General features: G+C 38.7%; 1 protein-coding gene across 2 annotated transcripts in view; it reads left to right on the top strand.

Annotated features, from left to right (window-relative positions):
• Positions 1 to 7577: 7577 nt before the first annotated feature.
• LOC120529582 (cytochrome c oxidase assembly factor 1 homolog) overlaps positions 7578 to 15060 on the top strand; it is a 49085-nt gene continuing 41602 nt past the window's right edge. The window contains exon 1 of one of the 2 annotated variants that reach the window (XM_039753495.1): positions 7578 to 7820. The gene's annotated coding sequence lies outside the window, so the exon portion shown is untranslated. The remainder of the gene's footprint in view (positions 7821 to 15060) is intronic. The other variant, XM_039753496.1, reaches the window with a different exon arrangement.

Below are 15060 nucleotides of genomic sequence, written 5' to 3'. Positions count from 1 at the left end.
CAGAAAGCAACAACATATTAAGGAAGCAGACAATAGACTTGTGGAAAAATGAGAAAAAGACTGTTGAAGAAAACAACTGTAGCATTTGCTGCAAATCCTCTCAAGTCTGTCAGAGCCTTACTAGGTGAAAAGAGATTGGGCTTAAAAAGACAGGTTTATTTGAGGTTGCATTGCAGTTCAGTTCAGTCTTCAGAGACCCCATGGCTGCTGGTTTTATTCCAACCAGATTTTCAACCAGTCAGTCATTGTTGCAGTAACTTTAATTGATCTCATTATTTAATTACGTAACTCATTTGTTCCTTTTATTCTGCATTTAGAAAAGAGTGTCAGTGTCAGATTTACAAATGTTTACTTTGCTGTTTTAATTCACCTTTACTGTGGAGTTTGCTTTCTTAATTGTACCTGAATGCAAACAATTAATGATCAGCAGAGGAGACACAAGTGCACGTGACTCTGAAAAAGGAGCTACTTCAGTGTTATCCGCTTTTGCACATATTAGTAATTAATGGTCTAAATGATCAGAACATTAAAAAGTAAAAAACATTTAAATGGAAAAAGAACAAATTCTTGCCCATCTAACACATGTAAACTCTTGCTTCATTCAATAAAAATATACCATAACCAGTTTCCAATTTCTGGATGGTTGTAAAAAACATAAAAACTTGGAAATATCAGTTGGCTTAATTAATGCAGGAGTCCAATTAGGAGAAGAAATTAATTGGGACTGATTTTTTAGAGTAACTAAGGGAAGCCCAGTCTAACTTCACTAGGGATATTGACTTGAGAGAGTGCCCGTGTTAGTTTTTGTGCTCCAGGCCTCAATGTAGACAAACCCTGATAATTTGCAGAAGTCATAGCATAAGCAAAATTCAGCTCTGCACCAGGGGCCTCATATATAAACACAGCATATGCACAAAAATGTTGCGTACACCCATTTTAACGTTCACAGCGGCCTCACACTGTGTACCATGTGTATGCATGTTTCAGTTCAGTTTTGCAAACAGGCGGCCCTCAGCGTCAAAGCAGGCTACTGATTCCATGTGGTTTCCCTTTCTTTTTTAGATTTGCATCCATGACAAAGGTTTTATCACATACACCGAAACTGACTGCATATTATTTACAAATTTAAGGTACTTGATTGTAATTATGTAACAATATAATGGTGCACAGAATGTCCAAACTATTCCATCTACCACGGCTGTCACAAATGGAAGAATTAGAAGAGAATGCTTATTTAGAGATCATGCTGATGTCTTGCCCCATGACGATGACTGGCTTCTAAACCAATTTAGGTTTCCAAGAGCTACCCTCTTGGAGTTATTTGCTGAACTGGGGCCGGCTTTACAAAGGCAGACTTGAGAAATTATGCTCTACCTATTACTTTGCAAGTTCTGTCCACCCTCTGGTTTTTGGCCACAGGAGTTTTCAACGTGACCTTGCTGTCCGATTGGGTATTTCTCAGTCATCACTTAGTCGCGCCATGACTGCTGTATCGGATGGTAGTACCCGCATGTCATCCATATATACAAAATTTCCTTACACTGTGGTTGAACAGGCGCAACTCGCAGCAATATCTGGTTTTTCCAATGTAATCAGAGCGGCTGACCACATGCACATTGCTATAAAGGTGCCTTCAGAGAATTAATTTGCTTATGTAAACAGAAGGCATTTCCACTCTATTAATGTGCTGCTCTGTAGAGCACAGAAAGTGTGTTGCATTGTGCAAGCATGTAGCATGCTGTATAATGTGGCACACAACCTTGGCTTGCCGGTACCTGAAGAGATGCGGTATGATGAACCTGACCCTGACCTACTAAATGATCAGTCAAATCAGACAGCATTACAACTTTGTTTGGATGTAATTAGCAGAATGTAAAAACAGGTAATCAAATGTAGCATTTATTTTTAAGCAGTTCATTTAATTTGTGGTCAATATCACATAATACAGCATGTATATTCCTTAGTTCCTTTCTCCACATCTCTTACAGCATCCATGACTCCAGAACAGCGTCCGTTAGCACATACCAAGATGGCTACCCAGTGGTTGAACTTTCCAAGGCAGAGGTGTGTAGGCAGTCAGTTTCACTACAGCAGCACCATCACCGCATGGATTCAGGCACCCAGCATGGGGGTCACCTTTTGTAATATTGTCTGAAACAGAATAAACAGTAATACCACATCTACTACCTGCCTGCTCGTTTGTCTTATTAACCATGCAAATTATTTACACTTGATTTACATGTCTTTTTTTGTCTTGGGCATTGTGCAACTTTCTGAAATTCCACCACACCGTACCACTCCATCAATTTCCTTTTGTTGCTTATACCACTGCTTAACCCACCAAATAGTATGTTTTTCCTTGCCTTCACTTCACTGAGCAGGACCTCCATTTCACATTCACTGAAATTCTTCATTTTTACACATGCTTTTGCCATTGTCTTTTAACAAAACACTGAATGGAAAGGGCTATTTTATATTGATTTGCATATTCAAATAGGCAATATTCTGGGAGGAGTCAGGGCATGTGCATTAAAGTTCATGTTGATTGGGCTTTATAAAGGGAAAGTGCGTGGAACTTTGTTTACTCACAGCTTTATGAATGTGAATTTTTTTGTGCTTATGCACGTCTAGTTTTGTCCATCCACCATGTTTTAGTGTGAATTCTACGCAAGGTGTCATACATGAATCCTTCGGAGAAAGAGAGTCACATGCTGCAAAATTTTGGTGATGCTGTTCCTGGTTTAGTATGAGTATCTCTATTACACCTACAGCAGGAGAAACTAAAGGTCACTTAATGGCTTTAGAAATATGTGTACTAGCACAAAGAGAATATCCTGAAGACTTACAATTGACAATAGAGACTCGTGTGGGTGTTGTTACCTTTAGAAAAGTCAACAGCTTATATACAGTTCAAGCCCAGATAGTTGAGTAGCCTGATAATCAGGAAGGACAAATTAACCAAAATTAAGATTAAGGGTTTTCATGGAGAGGCAAATCCATCGATAACTGATGAGATGATAACATATCTTGAGAGACAGTTTGATGCATTCCTGACATACACAATGTTAAGGCTATCAAGTTCCAGGCTAAGAGAGGACCAAAAACAATAAACAAGTCTGGGCTGCCAGACAAGTTTAAGATATGGTTATAACAGCATGCTATTCTGCCCAGGTGCCCTTGATGAACCCTGTCCACTGCTGAATACTTCAAGGGGAAGTTAATGTGATACCTCCACCACTGGTTAGGAATTCGGTCAGCCCTCTCTAAAATTGACCTCTACATAAACTCAAACTAGTTGCAGCTCTTTTATCATTAGTTGTAGGAGAGGTGGGTATGGCAGCTCTTAGCTGTATTTTGCAATGGTGGGAATGTTTGGCTACACAGTCCTTAAACTTTAAAGTGATATACCAGGAAATGTAGTCTAAACAGTCTTGGCAAGTATAAAAATAGAAGAACCTTTCTCACTCCGGCAAAACTAACTACACAGCAACAGTATGAAACCTTACCTGTGGTAGGGAAACAATGGAGCAGAGTAATCCATAGAGTCTAGCAATTCATGCACATGCCATGTTTGCCTGCTGCTTTGTTTTTCATTTAATGCATTGTGGAATGCACAGAAAATGTGATTAACTGAGGATGCTATCTGGTTGTCCCCTACACTTTCTATTAAGGCCTTTCCAATAATGTTGCTCCACCTGGACCTTGTTGGCTAAAAAAATCTACCTAACAAGCTTTTGTGTGTTTGGAGGGTTAAAGTTCCTTACTGCACTACAAACTTCTGGTACTGTTTCAGATGTCTAATACAAATTGAAAGCTTTTTTGGAAAGTTCACAATTTATAACTATTCTTTTCTCATTCCAGAAAATGTATTCCTTTTTTCTAACAGTATACATATGATTGGGAGTTCTGAAATACAGTATATCTGAGAGTCATTGAAGTACTTTTGTTTAATACAAACATACTTACATTCTCAGACCTTCTTAACCCAGTTCATGAGGCAACACAACAAAAAAAAACCCTGATGGGGCAAAGTCCTATAACAGGACATACAGTAATTACACGCATACAAACTCACTCACACATACTGGAACCAATGTGAATTCTCCATGTAACTTAACCAGCCACACGTTGTACACGTGGCAGGAAAAGCAGGAAAATTCAATGAAAATTTAAAAACGTGCGGACAGATTCAGTGCCCTGGTTCAAATCCCAGGCCTGGTCATTGTTTGTGTGGAGTTAGGACATTCTCTCCATGTCTGTGTAAGTTTTCCTCTTTCTGTTTCTGGTTTTTCTCCTGCATGCCCTAAGAACTAGCAGTTCTACCTTGGTCCTTTATGAGTGCAAGTCTGTGTGTGTGTATGTGGCTTCTACAATGGACTAAGTACTCTGTCCAGAACGGGTACTTGGCTTGCACCTAATTCTGCTGGGATTACCTCAGGTCTCCCATAACTCTGACTTGAATTAGGCAAGTCTGATAATATGACATTATGTTAATCCATAGGAATGTGATTTTGCTTTGTCATTTTAGAAGTTTTATGATTAATAATGAGCAAAAAATAATATATCTTCTCATATGAAACATAGCTGTTCCTAAATTTAGCCATATTGTTGCTGTATAATTTGAGATTTTACAATGAGAGGACTAAAAGAGAGTGACATAGATAGATAGATAGATAGATAGATAGATAGATAGATAGATACTTTATTAATCCCAAGGGGAAATTCACAAATTCACATTTTGGCACAGTGGCTATCACTGCTGCATCCCAGCTCCAGATTTGTGGGTTTGTATCCTGGTATGGATGTTGGAGGTTGCACTTCCTCCTGATGTTTTTGCGTTAGTTTTTTCTTTTCTTTTTGTTTTTGCTTTACTGGGTTCTTATAGATTTAGTCAAAGAGAGACAGAGAAAAGAGAAAGAGACAGCTTGTGGTTTTAACCCCAAAGGCATGTGAACTGTGAGCTGGTGAGTCTACATTACTCCATTTCAGTAAATGAGGACTGATTGTGAGGTCATTTATGTTAGGTAGAATCCCTAAAGGGGGTGGGTGGTCTCATGGCCTCGGAACCTCTGCAGATTTTATTTTATTATTTTTCTCCAGCCGTCTGGAGTTTTTTTTGTTTTTTCTGTCCTCCCTGGCAATCTGACCTTACTTTTATTCTATGTTAATTAGTATTGCCTAATTTTATTTTTAATATATTTTGTCTTTTTTTTTCTTCTTTCTTCATCCTGTAAAGCTCATCATTTGTATTAAAATGTGCTATATAAATAAATGTTAATGTTGTTGTAAATGTATTGTAAGAAAGATCAATATCATGACCGACACTCCATTCAGCCCTGGGTGCCACCTTGCATCACTTGCTGTAGTAACATTATTGTTCCACCTAAAATTGGTTTTAAGGAGTCTACTAATGAATGAGAGGATTTAGGGAAAAGGCTTGTCTACAAATTTAAAAGGAAATATCGGGCAAACATTACTACCAATGTATTGTAATTTATTCTTTTATGCCATGCTTCTCAATTGCAAATTACCAAAATACAAAACGTGAAAATAGGCTAATTAACATAAAATCACTCATTATTCTTATAAACAGTAAAATGCACATTATACATTAGGATATGCAACAGGCTGCTGGTTATGAAGGAAGGAAAATCAGAAGCACCATTGTGAAGCAAACTTTGGAAAAGATATACAAACTGGGTTTAATGGTCCTTCTAAAATATAAGACTTGGACAGATGTAGTCTAGGTGGCTGTCGGCCCCTTTCGAGAACAATCTAGCAGTCTACAAGGCGAAATTGTCCAGCATGTTATCTAAGACTGACTGCTACATGTACTGTGAAAGGTGCCTTGGATATGTATGTATACATATACTCTAGCATTCAAAAGTTTGGACTCACATAGCAGTATTGGCTATCACTGTTGAAATGACAAATGTCAAGCACTTACTAGTAGGAGACATCTTCAGGGTTCTGGTCAGGTTAGCAATATCAATCCAGAACAAAAGAGGACACTCTCACTAAAGCAACATCTCGTTCTTTTTGAGTTCAGAGGGATGTTGCCCAGAAAACAAGTGACATCACTTCTGGGTCTTTGTCAACTTCTGGGAACCAGCCTGTTAATACCACCCGGCACTGGACTCACAGTGACTGAGATGGACTGCTCAGAAGCCCTTCATTCATTTTCTTAATTATAGAACACTTCTTTGCTGTTTATTTTCCCTTTTTTCACTTTGTCCTGCAATAAATGGCGGCCTGCTGGTTCCCCAACCCTTACTGTGGCATCTCCAAGTTCTTATTCGATCACACATATTTACGGTTTATTATTCACATATGACTGTAAAGCCCCACTTTCAGCAGCCATTATTCTAGCGTCCTGATGGGAAACTCTCTTGGTTCACTTATTTAAATGCGAATTACAGAAAGCTTCATAATTGTGTTACCACTGTTGAAACATGTTATTCTCTTTAATAAAGCAAGTAAACGGTCTTTCCTTTCCTTGAGTTACCAAGGTACAGGCATTCCTGACTTTCAGTTCTAGATTCAAAAATGGTCATGAAATAGCTTTCTCAAGAAACATGTCATTCTGTTGTTGGCCTTATTGACAGAGTTCCAAAACAAAAGCCTATCTGAAACTGGCAAATAAAATGACAAAAGTTTGGAGTCACCCAAAAACCCATAAATCTTGAGTTATTTTGCCATTGTAACCAATAATATTCACTCTTGTAGACAACACTGGTATACTATCCATGTTTCAGCTGTGCTAACACACTTACAAAGGCTTCTCTAATAACCAATCACAATGTAAACATAATTAGTTAAGGATGAGCTAAGGGAGTTTTACCATTACACTCGTGTAATGCCAACTAAAAATGTGGCTTTGCAGTAGTCACACATGAATCCTAAATTATAAAGAAATAATTTCAAGCGGTAGTATATAAATATATATACATATATTTAAATAATTTTACCGTTACCTTAATAAAAAGTATCAGTTTCTATTAAAACATGCACATTTTTGAGCGATTACAAACTTTTGAATGCAAGTGTAAATACATATCACCAACGTACAGTGTATGTTGTATCAGTGTTTTTTAAAGTGGAGATGTACAGAGGCGAGGCGAGCATTGTTTCCATCTCCGCCGTGCACGCACTACAAACTCAATAACCCTTTCCCTTTCTGTTTTTCCGTATAGATTCGTACCTTGACACACAATTTTTATTCTTGAAACCCATTAAAGATTATTGCCTAAGACAAATTAGAGAAATGGCACCGAGCGTGGAAGGTATCCCCAGAGGAGCAGGGATGCCCGCTATAATGCGGAGAAAACCCAAAAGTAACATCTTAACTATTTGGCGTCTTCGGGCTTCCGGGGCTTTAACCCCTGACCTCAGACGTCCAGTTCTCAGACTTCTAAGATAAACTCCGCGGGACCCCCCAACCCCAATTTCACGTTTACAAATACACGGGGGACCACATCCCCGGTCTGTGGAGAGCAAAGCTCCCCCGGCCGGCTCCACCAACGCTATTCGACTGCACGATTACCGAAGCCCCTAAATTCTACAGCTTATGACGACCCCGATTTTAACCAAAAAACTAACCTAAAGAAGACAGTTCCTCGAGCATAATATACTTGCAACGTATCGAGTATTTAGTGGGGTTTTAAAATGAATAATGTTTCCAGCGGTGCTCTGCAGGTCTCTTTCGTTTGTATGTGAAGCTGTGAACTTCGGCGCTGTTGTTCGTGTTAATAAAGTTTGTCGATTACTGTTGACAACCACATGGCTGCGCCCATTGAGGAAGTGTTGTGACTTAAGTGCATGTGAGTATTAAGGTTATCATTTTCCAAGTCATTTAAGATATGGCTGTTTTTTATTTAGCCGGGTACATTTGTGGTTATTCAGAACAGTTTTGCAGCATTATTTAGCAATATCGGGAATCGCTTGTGAATCACTGAAAAATACCGTGTCTCTTAAATCTTAGATATAAATGCCGATTAACATTCTGTTATGTGAAATAACAAACTGAAGCGGCAGTGTGCGTTTCTAAAAACTAAAGGTTAAGTCAACGGAAAGCAGAATTTCCTGCTTGAGGCGGCTGCATTGTGACTCCTGGTGGTTAACGTTAGAAACTGGCTATATTTGAATCAGTTGCTGCAATATACTTTGCGATTTGTACAAATGACGTAGCTGCTGTCATTAGCCGTATACTGTAGTAAAAAAAAAAATACTACACCGTCTTTTCTGAACGAGGCATTTCGGAATATCTCTTGTAAAGCTAGCTGTATTTATTTTATAATGACATCGTCACGTGTCAATTAAGACCAACTGGATGATCCTTTTCCTATCAGTTAATCCATTAATGCTGATTACTTTTGCCTAATTTTATCTGGCAAGCTACTTTTCTCACAATTCAACTGGCAAAACACCGAGACAGTACTAGTTGCGACAGTTATGTTTGCAGACGAAATATACAGTGCGTTTATTAAACGATAATAAATTGTGGGTTAAAACCCTGATTAGCTAATTGAACATTTTAACGGTTTGGCTGGGGATATACTTAACGCTATGCGATCGAGGATGCTGCTGCTATACAACCACCCTACTGTCTATGCTTGCGCGTACCTACTTTAAGTAAATCTGGAGGATTCCACCAGGTGGCAGTGCGAGAAATCTTCACGGTGAGACAACAACGTCCAGTTTTTCTGTGTTGTAAATTGAGAGAAGAAAGCTGTTAAAGATAAAAAAATCTTTGCATTCTGATGCTGTTGTCAGTCAGCCATTAAGAAGACAAACAGAATGTTAGGTTATATAGCACGATGTATGGAGTACAAGTCCAAGGAGGTCATGCTCAAGCTTTATAATGCACTGGTGAGGTCTCATCTGGAGTACTGTGTGCAGTTTTGGTCTCCAGGCTAGAAAAAGGACACAGCAGCGCTAGAAAAGGTCCAGAGAAGAGCGACTAGGCTGATTCCAGGGCTACGGGGGTTGAATTATGAAGAAAGATTAAAAGAGCTGAGCCTTTACAGTTTAAGCAAAAGAAGATTAAGAGGTGACATGACTGAAGTGTTTAAAATTATGAAAGGAATTAGTACAGTGGATCGAGACTTGTATTTTAAAATGAGTTCATCAAGAACACGGGGACACAGTTGGAAACTTGTTAAGGGCAAATTTCGCACAAACATTAGAAAGTTTTTCTTTACACAAAGAATGATAGACACTTGGAATAAGCTACCAAGTAGTGTGGTAGACAGTAAGACGTTAGGGACTTTCAAAACTCGACTTGATGTTTTCTTGGAAGAAATAAGTGGATATGACTGGCGAGCTTTGTTGGGCTGAATGGCCTGTTCTCGTCTAGAGTGTTCTAATGTTCAGTCAGTCATTCTCTAACCCGCTGTATCCTAACATAGGGTCACTGGGGTCTGCTGGAGCCAATCCCAATCAGCACAGGACACAAAGCAGGAACAAACCCCAGGCAAGCCACCAGCCCACCGCAGGGCACACATACACACACCAAGCTCACACTAGGGACAATTTAGGATCGCCAATGCACCTAACCGTCATGTCTGTGGACTGTGGGAGGAAACCCACACAGACACAGAGAGAACATGCAAACTCCATGCAGGGAGGACCTGGGAAGCAGGTCTAAAAAAAAAAAAATACTGCAACATCGACATAGAAGATGGTATATGAGACCTTTGCATCATTATGGTGAGGAATGTGCTACACTTGCATTAGCTATGTGAGAAGCAGATGAAGAAAAGCACCATGAAGACATTCGCATGTCAGCATTTAAGTTTGATTATTTGCTTCACCGCATTGAACCATTCATCAAACATCAAAGCACACACAGTCATCCTGTTGGAGCTGCATTGTAATGTGCCGTCACATGTTTGATAGTAAACAACAATGCTGATGTCACGTACCAAAACTTAAACACACACACGCCACCCATATTTTTTCAGGTACTGCAACTCGTGTTGCGTTAATTTTTGACAACGTGCTTAGAAGATGCATCAAAAGAACGCTGGGAACCACGGTATTTGTAAGTAAATATTCTGAGCGTCGTAAATGCGTCATCCAAGAAAACTCGCTGCTGCTCTCTCGCTGTCCCTTCTTTATTGTAGGCCACTACTGCCAGTATTTCTGATCGCCTGCCCCTTGACTCTGCCATTCTATCTCACTTTCCCTGATTCAAGGACCAAGGACAACAAAAACAACTCCTGCACACTGCTGTTTACCCTCTCTCAGAAAATCTCTGCCTGCTGTCTTGAATGTTCCCTCCCTGTTCCATTCTAACAGGATACTATCACTCAAACATGTAGGCCCACCAGTCTTAAAGAACAGTCTGTACAGGGTGGTCCAGATGTAATTATGCAATTTTCATTACGCTATAACTGATTTAGTTTATTACACAGAGAATTCACAACTGAGTGGAGGGCAAGTGGGACATTACATGGAAAATCAGTGATTTAATGCAATGTAAGTCCATTTTCGTTTATTACAAGATATTTTGAACAATTCTGTTGTCTTGCATTGTTGTCTTGCATTGCATTAAAAGTTGCATAATTAGATCTGGACCTCCCTATAGATCACAGTATGTTTTAAGATGGATTGATGACAAATTGGGAATGCTTGGACGAATAAGTGCTTTTCAAAATATTTATGTTGATGAAAAGGTACTTGGTAGTTTAAGATCAGACAGAAGGTCATCTTTAAGCATGCCATCTGGAATTTTAGGACTCGGGCACTTTGCATCAATGTGTGCTTTTGTGATCTCTTAACGGACATTTTCCATGCAGAGATGGGGCTCAGTCACTCTTAAAACTAACGACTTCTTCATCAACATCGACATTTTGAAGAGCACTTCTCTGTCTGGGCATTTCCAACATATTGCCAATTTGTCTCAAAACAGAATGTGTTCATTGATCTGTTTCTATTATATAATTGTCCCAACTTTTAACAACCAACATCTGTTTGCCAGTTGGAATGTAATTAAAGTAACTCTAAAGATCTTTGGCAGTGTACAATCAGGGGATAGTAATCGACAGCAAAGAATTAGCCAATAGGAGCAGGTTCAGCCAGGCTGTCTTTGTGCTGATTGGCAGGTGACAAACCCTTTATGAAAAGAGGAATTCTAAAATAAATAATGTATGCATTAAATGATTAAAAGACCCATTTGGAAATGTTCCCTTCACAAAAGTCACATTGTGAAAAAAGAATGATCTTTAAAAATAAAGCCATTTTGAAATAAAACCTGTAATGATTATAAAAAATGATATTGTATTTCATAATAATTAGATGGCTTAGTTTTTTTTTTTTTTATAATTTATTGACTTATTTATATATACTGCTGTACTTTTGCATCAGATTATTTATTTAGAAATTGCCACTTTATTAATTTAATTTTAGCAGAAATGGTATTCCATACATTTGTGCTTGCTGGATACCAAAACGTACATCAAAGGCACAGGGTCTCAAACAAACTCAACTCAGTTTAGTAAATCTACATGAGTTTGGGAGAAAAATAGTAATGTAGCCATTTAGACATGAGGGGCAGTTGCAAGTGTGTGATGAGCTTGTGGTAATTCCTTCCTGTTCTGGTCTCAGTACATATTTCAGGTTTAACGCTATTGCAATGTCACCCAGAGCTGCGGACTAGCAGCAGACCAAGACTAGTAAATAAATTACAAAGGGAGAGGGATCTAACCAGGACAGGTTAAACTGTGAAAACATCCGGCATTATTGTCCACTCCCATGACAATTCTCCTGGTCCGTGGGATGGAGAGGTCTTATGCATGACTGGGGCTGAGCACGGGGACTGTGCAAAATGTAGAGCACTAGGTTTGGCCAATTGAAAAAGGGAAGGGGTCTTGGGTTAAGCAAGGGGATTTAATCAGGCTGCCAGTATTCGCAAACGAGAAAACACACATTTAAAGTGGATAGCAGCAAGTGGTTTGAATATATGCATTCTTGCCCATCAGAGCAGAGCAGAAGTTAATCTAGGTATCCTCCGAGTTGGGCCCATTTGGAATGTGGGGAAAAAGAAGAGGAAGTTAGCAACAGTACTCGCATTCTCAGAGGCCTGAAGGTGCCCCTAAAGTGAACTTATGCGACAATGGATAGCTGGCACAATCTCTCTGAGTGGCTAAACACAAACTTAGCCGGCTCTTCTGTCTCACACATGCACACATACACTTACCTACAGTTTTAATGTAGTTTTCTAATGTACAATTTGTTTTTTTATTTTTGCATTTTTACCAAAACTTGGTGTTTTCCAGTTAGAGTGTTCTGGTATTGGTTATAACAAGCGTTGTTTTAAAATCTTTTTGTCTGACAGTATGATATATCCACTAGCTTTTATGGGGAAGAATAGGTGTGGAGGGCAGGGCTGGATTTACCTAATATTAAAACATAGGCACGAAGGATTTCTGATCCCTACACCCCACCAAGCCTTACACATTAAAACATTTTTCTTTTAAATGTTTTTTAAATATAATAATAAACTGTTTAGGGAGTGATTAGGTGCTGTGTATTGAATGTATTATTTTTATAAAACATCACCTCTGTACTTAGCAAGATGCTCTGAAAGGAGAGTATTGAATTCACAGATCAGCTTTAGGCATCCCAAAAAAACAAATTATTTGGAGAAGAAAGTTATTTGTTCTCATCATGAAAAAGCAGACAATGGGAAGCTAGGAATTTTGCAGTGGCAATTATGTGTTTCAGTATTTTACGCCACTATGCTTGCAGTGCAATTATTTCCTTGGCTAGACTGGAATCAATTCTAGTGTCCATTGTTCCACACAGTGAATGAGTTAGCACTGTGTTAATATGGTTGGCTGACCTTTTGTGTTCAGACAAGCAATTAGAAATGTTTTACCAAACAAAACGGGGCATCTTTTTTTAGAGAGAAGCTTTGGCAGTACACAGACCCAGTTGTCGAGTATACTGGCCATTTTCACAGGTGGATTTCTCAATTTTTTATTAGCCAAAGTTTTTTTATTAGTAAAACAGATCTTTAGTTAACCCCTTGCTTACTTTCCAATATTTCCTAGCAGATTCAGAAAATCCACCAATATTTAGACTATCTTGTTAAAGCTGTTTTATTTGCTGGCCATTTTGCTTGATCTGAGAAATAGCTTACCAAACCTTCATCTGCCCTTGATCTTGACGACATGCTGTTAGTTTGGCTCTTAGTCTTTTGTAATTTTAGCCGGATGTGATGCTTTACGTGCAGGAACAACAGATAACGAATCTTAGGATCTGTGTTATTGTATTTACAGTCTGCTTTCCTCAAGCTGAAACACTCTTAACCTGCCACATGGCCACTCATTGTTTATTCAACAATTTTTCTTCTATCTTTCTTTTAGCAGTTCCAGAAATCATAGACCTTTGTTTAATGCAGGTAATACATTACATACAAATAACCAATTAACGACCTCTCTGAACTGGATATACAGTACATTAGTAGTACCAATATAAGATATTGATGGACACAGATTATTTAATAAAAAAAATCTTTCAAGCAGGCAATTACAATCATTTGTCTTGCAATATTAGTCTTTGAACGTATAAAAAAAGTAATGTCACTGATGTGCTATAGTTGGGCCTCCCCAGGATGTGTTTGTATAGACATGTGCCTATAAATGCGGTCTTGTTGAGGGGGCTCCCCATGACTGTGTTCTCTTAGGGCCCCATATCACAAAGTCCACTCTTGAGTCGGAGACACAGTAAGTTGGCAGAAATGCATCAGGAAAAGTAACCCTGCTCAGGTTTTTAATCCATGACAGAGTCAGAGGTCACTACCCAATAAAGCTTCAGCCGTAAGCCCCAGTACCTACTGATTCACACTGATATATGGATAATATCAATGTCCCTATTACTAAAGACTTTACATCCTGCCTTGAAAGTTTTGGATTCCAGCAGCACACTTATGTTCCCACTCATTCCAAAGGACGTATCTTGGACTTGATTTGCTGTTCTGGAGTTACCCCGCTTGATTGTACTGCAGATGAACTCCCCATAACTGATCACTTTCTTATTTCATTCAATGTTAAACTTGCACTTTCCAACACTAAGCTTTCCCGTCTCATGTCTTTCCATAATATTAAGAATATTAATTTCTTTTCCATTTCCCTTTCCTCTAGTATTGATTCCCTTATAGACATTGATAATTTATCCACTCCTGAAGAACTGGTCTCACACTATAACACTGGACTTAATGGTATTCTTAACTCTGTCACACCATTAAAAACTAGATCTGTTTCTTTCTCCTTTTTTGCTCCCTGGTTCACGCCTGAACTTTGGCTTTCGAAAGCCAAAGGCCGGCAACTTGAACGGTTATATAAAAAAAACTGGACTCCTTGTTCACAAAGAGATGCACAAAAACCATATACAGTGTAACCTCGGGTCACGAACGTCTCAGACCATGTACAACAACAACAACAACAACAACAACATTTATTTATATAGCACATTTTCATACAAACAGTAGCTCAAAGTGCTTTACATATTAAAGAATAGAAAAATGAAAGACACAATTATAAAACAAAATAAATCAACATTAATTAACATCGAATAAGAGTAAGGTTCAATGGCCAGGGGGGACAGAAAAACAAAAAAACTCCAGACGGCTGGAGAAAAAATAAAATCTGTAGGGATTCCAGACCATGAGACTGCCCAGTCCCCTCTGGGCATTCTACCTAACATAAATGAAACAGTCCTCTTTGGATTTAGGATTCTCACAGAAGGGCTTGATGATGATGATGGTCACGTAGACTTCTGCCTTTTAATCCGTCCATCATTGTTAGAGCATCATGATGCTTTGAGTAGGTGGTGGTGGCGCAGGCCACCACCACAAAGAAACCGGAAAAAGAAACAGAAAAGAGAGTAGGGGTCAGTACCGATTTTAGAGCCACCATGAATAGTTATTTTGAGGAAATTGAACATATAGAGTATCAGGATTAAGTTAAATTAAGATTAAAATGAAGTTTTAAAAAGGCCATGTTAAAGTAATGTGTTTTCAGCAGTGTTTTAAAGTGCTCTACTGTATCAGCCTGG

The sequence above is a fragment of the Polypterus senegalus genome, chromosome 5 (genome assembly GCF_016835505.1).
Source record: "Polypterus senegalus isolate Bchr_013 chromosome 5, ASM1683550v1, whole genome shotgun sequence".
NCBI lineage: Eukaryota > Metazoa > Chordata > Cladistia > Polypteriformes > Polypteridae > Polypterus > Polypterus senegalus.
Note: the sequence above shows the minus strand (reverse complement) of the source record. Positions and strands in the feature narration are given on the sequence as shown.